Genomic DNA, 18,054 nt, shown 5'->3' with positions numbered 1-18,054 from the left:
AAAATAGATCCTCTCTAAGAAATGTTAGAGAAGCTAGTGAGTTGGTGAGTTGTAAATCAGATGTTAGTTGATATACTTAGTGATCATTGCAAAACAAAACAAAACAAAAAGGACAGTAGCATTTATCTTTATTTTGTAAGTAAACAAAAGGAACAAACAAGCTATTTAACATATGCATAAAATATTGTCCTGAGACATCTGAATTTTGCTTGGATATATAATTGAATAAAGATTTCAAATATAAGTAAAGATCATCTTTTATTTTCTTTAGATTGAATGAGATATGACCAAATTATTCACTAAAACAATTTACACAACACTTCAATTAAATTTTATAAGAACACTGTATTTTAATTAAATTCTCTGTCAGTTGAAGTAGTGAGAATATGGTGAACAAATGCCCTCATCCAAGTAGTTTATTTCAGACACCTAATTTTGAGTGGTTCCAAGATTTTTCTCTTTTGGAAAGTATTGTCTATGCCTGGCTTTCTGAATATGAAGTCTCTATTAAAAAAAAGAGAAATGATGTAATGTAATAATGACTGAGGGAGAGGTTCCAGTACATTACATTTGTTTGGTCATGAGACAATGTGAAATACGTTGTGTTTTGAGCTGTATTTAACTTAAAACATCAATGCTTCTTCTTTAAATGATAAATCTCAAGTGAGATGTGATTAGCAACAAGATGTAATTCCAAATGCCCCCAAAATTAGGCAACTAAAGAAAATACATTTGACATTGAATCTGAGATAGGTCAAAAAAGAACTTCTGGTCAGTTTCTGTGTTTCATTGGGAGAGTTCTTTAGATGCAGCAATGCTGGTTATTGCAAAAGCAGGACAGAAAGAAAAAATAATAGTTTGGAAATTCAATCTACTTTATCTCAGTTCTTTCAAGAACCAGCATCATTTCACAGAAAAGTTTCACTTAAACTTTTGAAGGCTTCTTGACAGTCCAAAAAGCCAATTGCATCATAGTCATACAATTTACATTTGATCTGTATGCTGAAGCTGCCTGCACAAAGGTCCCAAATTCAGAAAACTATCTGATGCCCTGCCATCAGGAGGTATGTTCAGAAACGTAGTGCTGCAGTGCCATTGGAAGCTGTACAAAAGGACAGAGAGGTTGATGCTTAGTTAAGATTTTTTAGTGAGCTTCTATTTAGTCGCAATATTTTTGTTACCTAGGAGTTTAGCAAATATAGAACCAACGTGTCCAGTGATGTACTGCAATTACCGAGTTCTGTTCACATTTCTGGCAAAAACCTGCTCTGCTAGAGAGACCACTAAGTCTTGCTGTGTCCTTTGTCTTTGCTCGTCTTTTTATGCTATAGACTTTGGTTGTTTGTACATTTCCTAAGGCAATAGAATCTTGATCTTCAAAGGGTTTCTTATAAACAAAAGAGCATACAGTGACTGAGCATCAAAATATTAATCTTGCGGAGAAGTCCTAAGAATTCATTCATCCAAGTGTACAGTTGTCTACTTCATACTGAAGTGAGAGGAAAAATGTATTTCACCTAGAGTATTACTTGCATGGCTAAGTATAAATTTAGACAGCTGGCACAAAATGCTTCCTCCTGATCATGGTAATCAACATTACACATGATTTGGCAAGTTAAACACCTTTTGCCTTGTAGTATTCAGGAAAAGTGAATATCATAGTTAATTTTAAGAATACACTCAAACTGTAAATTTCTGTGCTATTTTTAGCCAGCAAAGAGCAAAATGAGCAAAGGAAGAAGAACAAACAACCCAACAACCTGCCGCCCTCCAGTGTTTAAGTTGTTTGCTAACAGTTTTATACAGAAAACTTTTCTGTTCCTGCAAAATGCTTGAGGAAATCTATTAATTTTTAGGAAATTGAAAAGTCAGTACTCACATTTACATCTACTGCTAAGGCATGCATTTGCTAGTTAGGGGAAAACCCTAAGTTTATTCATTTTGTCTAAAATCTTGCCAGTTTTTATTTACCCATTGATTATGGAGAAGAGAGTAAAGAAACAATGACATGGAGAAATTTTAATCACTGGGATGTTGTCTCTTCAGCTTGAATTGACCAAAAGTGCCTTTTCTGTACTAAAACTCCAATTTTAATTTACAAATTTACTTCAACAGTAGCACAGTATGGCTTTAAGTCTTCTTTCAGTGAACCTATCTATTATATCTGTGAAACTGCATGAGCATGGTTTTAAGAGAATTTGGGTTAAATTTGACCTAGAAACTCACAATAAATCTGCTTCCCAGGATGCTCTCATTCTCTCACCCCTGAATGACTAGTCTTTCAATTTTCTACATCAAGGAACCTTTTGGAGCATGGCTATTCCATAAGTTATTATTTAAGTATTTTTAGTGATAAGTACATTTTCCTATAGTCTCATTCATCAGATACATTTGAAATTGTGACTGAAATTTTGCATACTTAGTGCTGTCTTAAAAAAATACTAATTTAAGTTACATATATGTTTTGTAAAACAAAGTTAAGACAATAATTAAGATAGTTATTGGTGCCTAGTTGGAAGGTAAAACTTCATTACAGATTACTAAAGAATAGAAATCCCTTCATAAGAAATAGAGGATTCAAAGGAGAGGAAAATATTAAAATCATAAAACATTTAAATTTGGAATGGCACATTCTCATAAACGCTATGTCAAGAAACATCACCCATTCCTCCTGCTTCTGAAGTTTGCTGTCTTAGACACCTATCTGGTGCTCTAGGTATTGTTCTTAGGAGATTCAGAAGTGTGAAGGAGGCCCTTATGAGTGGGTGTTTCATAAAGGTTGCTCTTCTAATTATTATGGTATTTCATAATCAATGAATCAAACTGCAGGTGGAAGACAAAGTTAACACCTTATGTTATATGTTTTCTTGGGGTTTTTTTCTTCTGCAAAACAAACACATCAATGAAATTTTTTACATTTTTCACTATTTTCTTATTATAAGAAGTGAAACTACCATACATCTTCTGTTCATATACTATCGTGTAATCTTAAATAAGAATAATAAGGAAACTAATTTGAGAGTGATGCTGAAAAATTGATAATATTCAGCCCTTGTATTCTAAGTATGTTTAAACAGAGCAGGATAAATATCAACTTGTAAATATCTGTCCCACTGGATTTAAAACTTAACTTCAACAAAGTTAAGATGAGAGCGTTTTCCACAAACAATGCATATGAGATATATACAATGCAGCTAAAACTCAACTTAATATGGTGTCTTTCTTTTATTTGCAGTTGAAAGCATACAAAATACAGAGAAGAAGGAGATTTGATGTAAAATTTTCTTTCAATAACTGCCAGGAAATTATTCATAATCATAGATGCAGCAGTTATGAAGAGTTTTTTGGGTTTTTTTTTATGTTTAGTTGACTTTTGGAGTGCAGCTTAAAGCATTTCTGTTCAGACAGTCTCCCAGCTGAATATTTGATGTCTGTGCTAGCTAACACAGCCAACAATTCAAAGCAATGGTTTCTGAATTACTTTATTTGGGGAACAAGAGAAGGGGGAATGTGTTTTGTTTAATTACATGTTTTGAATTTCATAAGATGTAACATGTTCTTTCATGAGGAATGTCAAACAGAAGTAGTTATTTCCTTAATTATGCTCTAAGGCCCTGCATTTGTTTCTCTTGGACAGCTTTCTAGAAAACTTCTGCCTCCTGGCTCCTGGAGTTCCCAGTATTGAGAGAGTATACGAGCATTGCTATATCCTTTGCTACCTCAGAGACTATTGGTTTTGTCTTCTGTAAAGCTGTGTGAGACTGGCATTCATAGTATACACAAAGAGACTTTAAAACAATACAGTTTAATCTTTATTTATTTAATATGGGGTTTGTTTATTAGGTTTTTTGTTGTTTTTTTTTTTTTTTTACAGTTTGGTTGCCAGACCTGAAAATCTTTTTTTTTTTTTTTTTTCCCTTGGAAATGAAAGAAAGTCCCACATCTAGTCCTAAATCTAGATTTTATTTTAGAAACTAAAATCACAGGAAATGTTGTATTCATAAATGCATTCGCTGCATGTGGTTGTATTTGACAACACTGAGGGATTTCTGGCCCCAGATTATCAGTCTTCTGGAATCCCATCTCATACATCTCATACACAGTGAGTGAGGATTGCTGGTGTGTACCCAGTTTCTGAGCAACAGAGTTAGCTCTGAATAATATGCTTGGCTTTGCTTACTCAGAGATAACACTCAAGGTATTCAAAGGGGTTAAGATGCATAGGACCACGGTTTGAATCCTTGCAAGGAATACAAATGACCTTTGTTTGTTAAAATGTGTGAAAATGGAAGGTGTGATATTCTTTAAGAACTGCTTAATCAGGTAATCCCATATTTGAATCACCTGGACTATCACCAAGTATATTGTATTTCAGGAGCAGCTGCAGGTTCTTAGACATATCTGGACACATCTCAGCTTGGTGAGACACTTTTGCCCTCAGTGAGTCCCTCCTTATGCTGGAGTTGGGAGTAGAAATGAGCGCCATTGCTTGTCTGCACTGGATGGAGGATCACACACTTCTTGCTACTACTCCTGCTTATTCAGAGGGCAAAGAGAAGTTTGTGGAGGAGAGGGGAACCTGAATGAGAAGCTGTGAGATGTGTGACTGCCTCTGATTGCATCCTGCTCTCTGCCCTCCTAAGTGCCTGTATTCAGAAACCTGAACGAGAAATTTTTCTGGTTTTGGAGATATGAGAAGGTTTTTGTTTCATAGGCTCTTCTCTGCCATCCTCAACTGGTTTCTGTCATGCACTGCCAGTCTAAACTTGAGAGATGATAGTATAAATTGATTAGTGTAATTAAGTACAACTTCTAAACTATTCTAAAAACATCCTTTGACACGTCATCTCTTTATTATTCTCCTTTGTTAAAAACAGAGATACCCCTTGTTACCTAGATTGCATGCAAATTTGAAACTATTTTTTTTAAACTGCTACTGACCTTTGCACCCTCTGTCACTGTGACTTGTTTTGTACCCCACAGGGTTAAGCTTACTGCCTTACTGACAGCAGCACAGTGAAACGCACATAATCTTTTTTCAGCCATCAGTTGACATTTAGTCAAAAACTAAATGTTAAATGAAGCTTTTAATGACAAATGTATTTCTAGCTCATTATGACAAGAAAAGGTGTAATATTCGTAACTTAGCCTATTAAAAATCTACACCCTGCAGCTTTGTGTGCATGAAATTTTAAGTGGTACATTTCAGAGTATCAGAATTACTTACACAAAAAGATATGGATATGAGTTGACAGATGTGTCCATGAATGCTTAGGAATTCATGGTAACTGACTGAATCTTACTGTTTAATGACTTAAGGCCTTACTCTGGTGGAATATGCACATCATGTGTGCATAATTCAAACATAGATATGGTAGGACACCACTGTCTATGTTACATAAATACTGTTTCAACAGGATTTATTCTTACTATCTGGAAATGTCATAAGAATCTGAGGATTCATGTTCAGTGGAGCAAAGGGTGGTTTCAGTGTCTGTGTGAAACTTTTCCAATGGCTAAAGTTGTAATTGTTTATCAGTATTCTATTTAGAAATATTGCACAACTTGTCCTTTGAGCCTGACATTACTCAGTCTTTTCCTCTTTTATTTGGAAACATCACTCAAATTAGTCAACCTTCTGTGCCAGAGTGTCTAGTGACATTTTTCAAAGGTTATTTTGGAACACAGATATTTCCCTCGTTTCATAGAAGCTAACCTCATCTGCAGGAAGTCAGTGAAGATTTATCTGTGCAGTCTGGATTCCCAAAGGTGTTGGAAGTCTTTGATTCAGTTCAAGCCAATGGCATCTACCAAAGATAATGAAAGAATCTGTGGGAATAAATTGAGCATGATGATGATGCATCATCATTGCCACAATTTTATGAAAAATTTTTGGTTTATATTTGTTTGTTCAAATGATAATGCTTATTGTATTTTTTTTCTTTTTTCCTGTAACTTAGTTATTGCTTGAAACTGATCACAAATTAAGTTTGTTAAGAAGATGAGAGATGAGAGAAATATATTTTCAAGGGGAAAAAAAAAGAGTCTTTACTTAAGTGTCAAAGATCTAAACACAGAACTGATTAAATTTGTTTAATACCAGTGACTCAAGCCTTATTTTTGGTATCTTATTTCCTGGCACTGCTCTGTGGACATCTGATCCTTAATTGCATATTCCCAAAATGATAACTTGAAATATCTTGATGGTGCTGAAAAAGCCCATCAAGTACGGCTTGATACAAAGCATCTCAGTGATGCTGTTTTAGTACAGCTGTGTGCAGCTCAGTGGGCAAGTGTTATCAAAGGTTTTGGTTTGGCATGTTTTTTTAAAATCATTTTTCTGTTGGGAATCTGCTTTCACACCTTAAATTCTGGTAGCAGAGCACAGCCCTAAGTATATGTATCAGGCACAAGAATATGTCTCAAAAGGATACATTTTTCTTTGTTAATGGATTTGCACTCATGGCCATATCTTCTGCAGCTCTGAAACTCCAGGAGTGTGAACTTGTCACTCCAGAAACAAATAAGTGTCTTTCTCTGGCTGCAGAATGCCTCCTCTTGTAGAATTGGAACAAGCTGAAAGCGAATAAGTAGTACATATAGGCTCTCACATCCAAAACTGAGCAGAAAGAGCTAATGAGGTCATAAACCAGTCTCTATCACTCATTCTTTCACCCTGATGGAACATTAGAAGCTGCAAAATATCAAAATTTTAGTATGCAGGCATCCAGAGCAGGGAATGTATTTTTCACATTCTTTTCTTAGGTTATTTAATCATCACAATCAAGTTCAGAATTAGAAAGAGGAAGAAAGTAATGGCTGTAAACTAAATAACTATTCTTACAGTTTTCATGCACATTGTTTGAATCATCAGCTCTAAACATTTAAACTGAGACACATTAAACTGGTTAATGTGCAGAATGATAACTAAACATCTGACCACCTGGTTGATTAGCATTTAGAAAGAAATTGTACAGTTGAGAAATAGAAACCAATTACAGAACTTAAGAAAGAATACAAAAGTCACATATCTTGTAAATATGAAACTGAGGAACTTAATAAGAATAATTTTTGCCAGCTGTTTCCAGGTTTACTGAGTCAAAGTAAATGAGTTTTAAAAGCCATTTAGCAGATGGAAGGAAAATGTTCACATTTCCTAAAGTGTTAATGAAATTTAGTTATTGCAAAATTAGAAGAAACAAAAAATAGAAACAATGGTTATGGGAAACCAGCAGCTGCCACAGTAAAATTCTGAAATGTAAAAACAAAACAAAACAAACAACAAAAAAATAGAAACAGGTTTATTTTTCTCATTTCTTAATGGTAGAGTGGCAAAAGGAAAAGAAAAAAGTTAAAATTTTGTTCTGTCTTTTTTGAATCTTGCTAATGAGTGCCATTTTTTATTAGTCGGTGGTTATAATGCAGCACAACTAGCTCATAAATACACTACTACTGAGACTGGTAACGATTCAAATGACAGTAATAAATCCATTCAAATTGATACTTAGGGCATTGATAAAGAAGGCCAACAGCCCAAAACATTTTAAGTGTTCATTTCAAAAGAGTTGGCACAAAGAACTTTATTCCCCTACAGGGATCATCATGCAGTTCTTAGAAGCTTTATGTATTTACCTGTATGAATCAGATAATGAGGCAAAGAGCATTACTGAAGAACAGTAGCAGAATGTAAGGACTAGTACAGCTGCTTATTAACAGGCAAAAGATTATTCTCATCTTTATCCTCAGAAATAAATATCCTAAAGATAAAATTGCGGTTTACTGTGCTAGGCAGGAGAAAAGTAGAATAATGAAGGACATCTGTATTGGCACAATAAACAGTTTCCAATTTGTGTTGCCTACCAAAAAAAAATAAATAGCTGCATGATCAAATTCACCTGAAATGAAGATTCATACTTCCTACAGGATAATAGCAGTTCTAAACAGCTATATTTAAGTTTTGGGGTTTTTTTTTATTTTTTAATAGTAAATTAAGAAATACAGATCTTTGATAATTTTATCATTTTGCCTTGTTTGTTTTGCTTGATCAGCAGGTGTGCAACACATAAATTTCTTATTTGTGTTTTCTGGTCACCTGTTTTATGGATCCTTTGCCTTCTTTTATGATTTTCTACTTCAAAATCATTGACCTACACATTATGCTATGAGTCCTTTTGAATTCCCATGGACTTACTTCTTGTGATGTCACCAAATCTATGCAGCTAAGAGCAATTACTGTCCCCTAAGAACACTCACCATTATTTAATTTTTTTAAATTTATATTTTAATTCACTAAAGCTAAGAAAAAGTAGTAATGGCTTAGTATATAAACATAAAATGACACTTCATTAATCTGAATATTACATGGTTTTCCCATTAGTTTATGGAGTTTGAAGAATTTCCCAGAAAAGAATGTCATCTACAATATCCCTGCACCAGAACAGGCTCTGAAGCATTAATAAAAGGTGTTATTTTTTTGTGTACATGTTAGTAGCCACAGTACTGAAAGATTCAACTATTTTAGGACAATTTGCATTATCTAGTCAGCCAGATATTCACACAAGTTTTGAAAAAGAAGGTATTTTATGACAAGGGTTGAAACAACTTTAGCAGAATCACTGATTCATGTTGCCCAGAGAGAGAGTTTACCTTTATTATCAATTCAGATTTGAATGAAATAACCTATGCTTCTATTGCTATTGACCTTTTTAATTCTGTCTTACTGTCAAAGTGTCCAAAATGGTAAGATAATGAATGGTGCAATACCTTGTCCAGACTTCCTACTGTTCTACAATTGTATTTGGAACACTTTTCTGTCAGCAGACTTGGAGAAATTGTTGGATTTTCTTCAGTCTTAAGTTAGAATTATGTAAACATTTTGGTGTGTACAACCCTCTAACACCCTTATACTGACCTTCTCTCAACCCTCCATCCCTGCTTTCTTGAATAACATTTCTTTTAAAACATTAATAGCTTCTCCTAAGCTATGTTAGAATTAGATTAAAACAACTGTTAATTAGTTCTGAGCAAATTAATTGCAAATTAGGGAGCTCCTGAGTCTTGCACTACGCGCTAGTACTGTGAAGCTATAGTGTAAACATTAGCTTTCAAGACCATTTCTTTGGTGATAAAGGCTTCAGAGTATTTTATCCATTCCAATCTAGATCCAGGAAAGTTAATGAAATCAGTTCATTCTGATGCATTTAGTGCCTTATAATGACAGGTATGTACTGTGAGCATAATGCATGAGGCTCTGGGGCAAGATTACTGCATTTACGACTCTCATGAAGCAATTTCATGGAGAGTACTTGTCAGTCAGCCAGGAAAGTTTTCCTTCACAGAAGGCTTCAGAACTGGACACTGCCTGTGGGAAAGAATTGGGCAATATGTTGACTACAGCATTTTGCAGCTATTTATGTGTTTCAGTTTAATCAAACCCAAAAACCATTATGTAAAGATTTAGGTCTCTGTAGGTCAGGGCAGAGTTGAACAAGCTCACTTATAAATGTGCATAAGATACTTCGTAACAAAATCTGAAATACATTTCAGTACCAGGAGATGATGAATAAAGTATATGTGAATTTGTGGATATGTGGTGGGTAGGATGGGAAGTATTGTACCTACTGCTGAAACCTCAGTTTGAATGGAGCTGGGAGTAAGTAGTTGTGTAGCCACTATTGAATTATTTTACCAATGACTGTGCTTCCCTCAAAAAGCCAAAATCACAAAAAAGTCTGAGACGCTATTCATTCTGACCAGACACAAATTACTTGTTATTTTCTGCTTCCACTCTTTTAGGTCAGTTGCAACAACATATTTTTTGTTGCTCTCATAGTCCTGATGGCCACCCATATTTCAAGCATTTTAAGGAGAGGGCTTGCAAAGCTGTGCTTATTCTGCCTTTCAAGTTGAATGACCTCAAAAGTCAATGGAGTCATGTATTCCAGATTACTACTGCCTCTGTTGATGCATAATGAAGTACCTTAAAAGTCCTGTGCTTAGGTTTATACATGTACATGGATTTGTACAATTCTTCTAGAAAATTCCACAAATTTTCTTCATTCTATTCCAGGGAGCTGACACAGCCGAGGGCAGTGAATGCATTTTAGGTAGTGCCTCTTAGCAGAAGACTGAGGTAAATTACAACTAGCTTCCAAGTTCCTCAAAGGAAATAAAAATAATAAAATCAGGGGGAGAGGAGAGGAGAGGAGAGGAGAGGAGAGGAGAGGAGAGGAGAGGAGAGGAGAGGAGAGGAGAGGAGAGGAGAGGAGAGGAGAGGAGAGGAGAGGAGAGGAGAGGAGAGGAGAGGAGAGGAGAGGAGAGGAGAGGAGAGGAGAGGAGAGGAGAGGAGAGGAGAGGAGAGGAGAGGAGAGGAGAGGAGAGGAGAGACAGCAGGTCCATTCTCTGGATACATGAAGTCATGATATATGCTGAATTGAATATGCTACCAAAGATGAAGTTAAGAACAATTGTGTGAATGAGAAGTGAAATATTTCCAAGATAAAACTACTCTAAACCAGAGTGTCTTTTGAAGTTAAAACAAGTGATTGGAAAAAAAAAGCCTCATGCAAAATATGCTCCTCCTCTTCCAGAGAAAATCAAATTTATGCTCTGGCTTTCTCTCCTGGTCTTCAGAAATGTGTCACTATTAGGTCTAGAGTTGATCAGGAATCATTTGGTCATTACAAAATAATTTTTGGCTCTCTGTTCATGTAGATGCTGCCACAGAAACACAGGAAATGTCTTTGCTTTTCCTGATGTGTTCAGTTTGTAGAAGTTGACTTTTACACAATTTTTATAAGACTGTTTGACTCACTTAAAGTGCAATATCATCATCTTATTCAGTGTGCATGGATATTCTTTGACCATGTTAAAAATTTATTGTATAGAACTAAAGAAAAGAAAATTAATAAAATATGCTCAGTACTCTTACTCTCAGTTGCAATTAAGTTCCAGAAAGCTTACATGTAACCTCTATAAGTTTCCATTCTTGCAAAACTAATTAAAAAAAAGATCCTGGTGACTAATATAATAATTTTCCAGTTTTTTTTTTTTTTAGTATAATGATTAAATGATTGTAAAAACTACTGTCATGTGAGTTTTCAATAGACTTAACCTGTAGATTAAACTAGTACTTAACTGCCAAGTAGGTGTATCTTGTATCTTTTCCTTTCTTTTTCTGAAGGAACTATGGAGATGTCATTTCTGCAATGAATATTTAATAACAATTCCATTCCTGCTCCAGGTTGGATATCTGTATGGAATAGATTAACTTGGATTTAGCTTGCTTTGTGCAAAAGGAGACCTGAGAAGAGCCAGCATAACTAACTTTTTTTTTCTTTTGTACATTTATATTTGAATTACACTATGAATTATCTTATCTTCAGGAAAAATGAAAGGTAAAAGTTGAAAACTCTCGATGAACTTTGGAAACAAAAAAGAATAATGCATGGATTTTAATGCATTTATTGGAATTTTTTGGTGCTTATAGTTTATTCTATTCACACTGTTTCCATCTGCAGCACCAGCTTGCTTTTCTTCCCTTAGGACTTCAGGGTGTTTTAATAATAGGCTTTCAAGACCCCCATAGCAACAAGAAGTCTGATAAAATAAGGAGAAAAAGAGCTGAAGTGATCCCTAGAGAAGGAAAACATATTTTCCACTTTTCATTTCCATTTCACAACAGAATGATGGGCTGAACTAATAAAAGCCTATTGGCATTCCAACAACCCCAAACAGAGTTTGCCTGTTGGGTAGTAATTATACGTGCCAAGTATTCACATACATAATTAAGTAGTGTTCTGTTTCTTTAAATAAACATAATTGCACAGAAGCCAAAATAGGCAAATGGTTTCCTCATTATTTGAACTAGAGAATAAGAAGAGTTTTCCAGTAAAATTTTGTTTCCCTGCCTGCTCTCATTGATAGTCTCAGCTGACTTACAGAAATTTATTCAGCTGGGATGAGAAATTCGAAGATATTATTAATTTCTGATACACATTGTTATCATTTGGCTAGAGGAGCAAAACATGTCAGTCCCGACTAATAGCCAATAATCCAATCCTAACCAACTGTCTGAGTTTGGTTCTAATCAGTTAAAGTTTTGCTTGCCTTTCAGTACGTACATGTTAAATTGATGGACATGCTGTTGTGGATTAATTAGGAATGTCCTGCCTAACTATCTGCCAGATGTACCTGTATTTCCAAACACTTTTCCTTTCCTGAGCAATGTTGCTTTGCCAGACAGCCCTGTATTGCTCTTTTTTAGGTTGCCTGCGTGGTGCATTTTCCAACAACAATGTGTGAGATGCATGGAGGAACCTTCTTGTCTCTAGCTGATGGATCCTGGTGGTGAACCACATAGCTACAGCCATTGAACAGCAGCTTCCTTCCCTCAGACAGGGAAGGAAGACAGAAGTTGCTCTGTAAAACATCCTGGCACAGGTGAGAGCAAGTTTCCTAATTCCACAAAGTTAGCCAATGAACATTATGTATTTGTGCCATTAATATTGTCATGTCAGGAGGGAGATATAAGGTCATTGTGTTGACAGAGTGAGGATAAGAGGCTTGTGGCTGAAAACCCACTGGGAAGAGTAAGGGTGTCTGAGGCACTGTTAATAATTAGCTGTGTTAGAATAGCATCTCTGACTCCTGATCGTACAGGTTCAATGCCATCTCATATGCTATTTGCATATATGATTACCCTCTTTTCATCCTCCTTCTGGCTTATTACCTCAAATATTTATCAATGCAAGTAAAACACACTGAAAAGCAGCATAGGTGAGAGAAATTTTCCCCCCATGTCAGTAATTCTGTATTCTAATCATTACTTTTTTTCTTTTCCACGAAGTCCTTTCTGGGGCAGCATTAGGAAAACACTGTTAGGTTTGAAAAATGTCTGCTTAGGACATGAACCGTTAAAAGCTGTATCTTGGATACTACATGGGTGATGATATATTTTCACACTCACATTTATGGCATTGGATATATATACACAAGGCTAATTTTACTTTAATTAAATCTGAAACTTTAACTTATCTGAAATTAGTTAAATCTGAACAGGACAATACCTTAACTGAGACAGGTTATCACCATAACCTGAAGAACTCCTTCATGGTGGATAGTCAGAAGAAAAATATCAGATCTCTAAAAGTTTAATGCAGAAAGATTACCTGTTTCTGCACCTCTGCAGTGTTATGACTTTGCTCATGTTAATGAGGTGGGACTGGCTTGGAATTTAAAGAGCCATTCAGATGAACCCAAGGCAGCATAAGAAAATCCCATTAGTGATACAGAAGAAAAATAATTTGATATCAGTGCTTCTGAGTGAATCCAGAGAGCTATATGCTAGCTTTTGGTTTTTTGAAGAAATCCTATAATTAATCCTATTCAAAAGAAATTCCAGGCCATGTTTTTAGCTAAGGAATTATCATTAGACAAACTTTTTAATAAGCCATAACTGTTACTCAGTGTACCTTAAGAAGTTTTAATATGGCTATATTTCAGAAAAGGTGCTATTTGTGAGCTGTTTCATGATGACATTGTGATTTCAGAATTATTTTAAAGTTTTAGTTAATCACTTGGGATTGGTCACCAAGACAATATAGTACTGTGCCTTCTCTTCCATTAAATAGGAAAGGGTAAAACTGAAAATTCAAGATATTCAATCAGAAAGCTGTGTGTCTTTGTACAGATCTATTGTTCTTACCCTCAAGTGCTTTGATTTCTGTTCTGAAAATATTTTCAGGAATGCACCATTCCTGTAAATATATTTTTGTTAGTAGAAACAACCTTGAAATATACTTTTGAAAATAAAAAGTGTCTTGTTCTTTTTTTTTTTTTTAATGGATTTGAAAAAGGAGTTAAGTACACTGTTCATGCTTCTCATGGAATTTTCTAGTGGCCTCTAAATCCGCAACATTCTTGAAAATTTATAATTATTGTTAACTCAAAAGTAATAAATATACTTTTCCCTTCTGTTTTCTTCTTTAAAGACACAGCCTTTTTAAAGTCCATTTTGATTAGGGGAGACTCAGTAGATACTCTTTTAGAGAGCAAAATTTGATTTGGATTTACTGGCTGGTGTTTTTTTCACAGTTCAAAATATACTATAAATTACATGAAAAAAGGGGAAGTGTATTTATGTCATCTAAGCACTCTTAATCTTTGTGGGGGGGGGTGGTGGGGATTAGAAGTTGTGGAAAATTAAACTTGTAAAATTTAAAAGAACTCAGTCAAACTTGTCTGTCAGCATTGCATGACAGTCACATAAAACATGATTTGCCTGAGAAACTATAAAGTCCTATAAAATACCTCAGTTTCCTGTTTTGCATCAATTATATTGCTAGACATTTTCTTCCCATAGATTCCTGTAGGATTAACTTTTTCATTTTTAATTATTGGTTTTTGTTTTTTTTTTTAATGCCAGGAACCATTCCAGCCAAGAACTCTGGCAATAACACTGCTAAGTTCATGAAGAAATTAGTGGCAGAGAATCTCTGTTGCATGGACCAACTTCAAGAATCAGTGATAAGTTCATTATTATAATTTGTTGGGATCTTATGCTTGAAAGGGGATTTAAAACTGAAATTCACAAACACTATTCTTGGTGCCCTTATGAAAGGAGAGTGTTAATGTTAGACCTTGGATAAATTCCAAGGCATTTGATTACTTTTTACTTATCCAGAAATTGTGGGAAATTTTATTAGATATATTATACCAATTGTTAGTGTTCAACTGTTATGCTGCTCTTGTAGAACTAAAACACAGTTATTCAGACTTTTGGAAAACAAAGGATTAAGAAGAAACATTTTTCTGAAGAGATGAAATGGTTATTATGAATCCTTATGTTTCAGTTACAAATTAGTGGACAAAGCTGGTGCTTCAACATTAAGCATTGCAAAGGTTATTAAACTTGGGATTGATTCCATGTGGAAACGTTAAGAATTTCCACTGCTAGACCAGAGACTTAGTCTCTAGACCAGAGACTAGCAACTAAGCATGAGTAAAACCAACAGCCATTACAAGACAACAAATAGCAGTATTGTGATTTTTTTCCTTTATTAATAAGTGACATATATATTATTTTCATGTGTCTTCAGTTTTTATTCTAAAGCAGAAATATTGATTATTCTTACTAATTGAAATCTTATTTTGCTGGTCTAGAGTTGCCAAGTGAAATCAAATAAAATTATCTAAGCTAATGGATGCTTTCCTGTAGGGTCACTGCATAGTGCGATTATGTGCAATTATATAGTGCAATTATGCATTATTATTTTTAAAAATACATAGTCCTGTCGAGGTGGGTTCAGAGGAGGCCACAAAGTTGGCTAGAGGGAAGGAGCACTTCTGTGAGAAAAGGCTGAGAGAATTGGGGTTGTTCAGTCTGTAGGAGTCTCTGAAGAGATGTTATAGCAGCCCTTCTGTACTGAAAGCGGCATTTTAGGAAAGATGAGGACAAACTTTTTGTCAGGGTGTGTTGCAACAGGATGAAGGGTAATGGTTTTAAACTTAAGGAGGACTCAATTTAGATTCAACATAAGGAAAGTTGGAGGGGTTTAAAAAAAGTGGTGGTGATGAAATGCTCTGGCAGGTTGCACAGAGATGTCATGGATGTCCCATCTCTGGAAATATTCAAGGTCAAGTTGGATGGGACTCTGAGCAACCTGCTCTTGTTGAAGATGTCCTCAGTCTTTGCAGAGGAGTTGGGCTGGATGATCTTTAAAGGTCCCTTCCAACTCAAGCCATTCTATGATTGTGGAATTCAATGCATTAAGTGCTCAGACTTCAAGGTGGAGGGAGCCCTGCACCTTCCTAGATTCACACAAATTTAATGAGCAATTTAATAGGAATTTTGGGGTTTATTTCTTTCTATACACAAAGCTGCATGTGAAGACTGAAGTGGAAAAAATGAAATTGAATAAATTAAGGAATAAATGACCCATTCAGTTCCTTGAATAGAACTAACTAACTAATAGAGTAGCACACAGCTGTTAGTTAAGAGACTTTACTGCGCTTTTGCTTTATGCCATTTCATTGCTCATGAAAGATGGACTTCTCTGTTTCAGTTTTCTCACTGTCACAGTCAGCCTACTGAAATTTGCTTTCCTCTCAGATATGCTATGGAACTTGAAAACAGTGACATGCATTGTAAAAAAGCCTTAGTACAACTATAAAGTGTGATTTTAAAATTATTTTGGTTTATAATTTTGCACCTATATTGCTACTGTTTTACCATTACTCTGATTACTCTTTCAGTGCATTTGAGAATATATGAAGATGCTAACAATCTGCTGAGCTGCTATGACATTGCTTGTTGCTTCATTCTAAAGACCTTCCTACTCTTACTTGGCTCTGTAATGTGTCGTGGGGCAAACACCTCATGCTGGCTGAGCTGGAACATTTAAACTGATTTCCAGGAGGAGCATACACAACCAGACAGCTGTTGCTAAAATATCTGTCTGCTGTTGCATTTGGCTCTTCTTCTACTCTTGCTGCTCCCAATCTGTGGCCCCCAAGGTCTGAGTGACACTGGGTTTGCCTTAGCCAGGAAAATGGAGCCAATTTTTGTAATGAGAAAATTGAAGTGCTATTGCAGAGGATTAGTACCCTCCTGCTGCTTACTGCAGAATGATGGGACCTTGGTGAAGGAAAGATTGGTACAACAACACAGTGTCAATAAATGCAGCAGCTTATGACTGCAAACAAAAACAATATTTTGGTATTTTGGCTAAGTGGCACTGGAATACTTTCAATATCTAATTAGATTATAGTTCAAATGCACCCACATTGAATGTGTGATGATATTAATCCAACATCAGAAAATATAAGCAATAGTCACCAGATGTTGCACTTTGAGAGATTAAACTTTTTTTTTCTCTTCCCTAATAAAATGTCCTGCTGTCTTTGCGATTTTGCTGGCTGAAATGTGACATGCTCCAATAAGTCATTATGTAAGAGCAGGGACCATAATCTGCAGTTCCACTGTCTCAAGAGAGATGTATGTCCATCAGGCTAAAGAATCACATTTTTTCTTGTTCTAGTTTTGTCACTCTTTCCCTCCAAATGTCTAATAATCCAGAGAATGTGGATCAGCTTCAGCAGCAAAAGTTAATTTACTTTGTGTGATGCTTTTCCCAAGCAGCAGAGATTATATTTGATTTAGGAACTTTCTTGAAAGGACAGAGACTGAGACTTAAATTCTGATTCAAGGAAATGGAAAACATGACTTCTATGTCTTCAAATCTTGGTAGAGTATTATATCATGCTTTATTTTGTTTTAATTATGTTTTGAAATTAAAAAAAAAGGGTCTTCCTAACTTTTACAACAGAAAACCTAGTTTAATTTTATGGGAGGATGCAAAATATTTACAGTACAAGTAGGAGGCACTCCTTGGCAGTCCTGGTAAGTTGCTTGAGATAAGAAAGAAATAGGATTAATTTCTTTCAGGTCACATCTCTGTGTTAGGTGTTTCCTGTCTCCTGCTTTACCCACCTTCTATTTCTAATATTTGGGTTGTTGTGCATCCCCACTGTGAAGTCACTAATTTTTTTGTGCTTCTCTGACAGAACCTCTGCATTCCACTGGAATCTCTAGAGCTCGATGCGGCCCAAAAACTTACCAGTGTGGTGATTGAGTTTTAAGGCAAAGGTACATCTTCAGCATTAAAAGTTGTGCTGGTTTTCTCTGAGATAGAATTAACCATGTGATGGGACCCTGCTCTCCTGGAGATGGCTGAACAGCTGCCTGCCCATGGGATGCAGTGAAAAGATTCCTTGTTTTGCTTTACTTGTGTGCGTGTCTTTTCCTTTCCCTATTAAACTGTCTTTATCTCAACCCACACATTTTCTATCATTTGCCTTTCTGATTCTTTCCCTGATCCTGCTGGTGTGGGACTGAGCTGTGTGGGGTTGGCTGCTGGCTGGGTTTAAACCACGACAGAGCACAACAGCTGGAATCTCTGTCTTTAGCTGATGGTTTAAGCAGTGCTCTTGGAATTCCTGTTTCCTTTTGCTGACAATAACAGCAGCATTCAGCCTTACAGAACGCTGCAGTCA

Source organism: Motacilla alba, chromosome 2 (assembly GCF_015832195.1).
Source record: "Motacilla alba alba isolate MOTALB_02 chromosome 2, Motacilla_alba_V1.0_pri, whole genome shotgun sequence".
Taxonomy (NCBI): domain Eukaryota; kingdom Metazoa; phylum Chordata; class Aves; order Passeriformes; family Motacillidae; genus Motacilla; species Motacilla alba.
Note: the sequence above shows the minus strand (reverse complement) of the source record.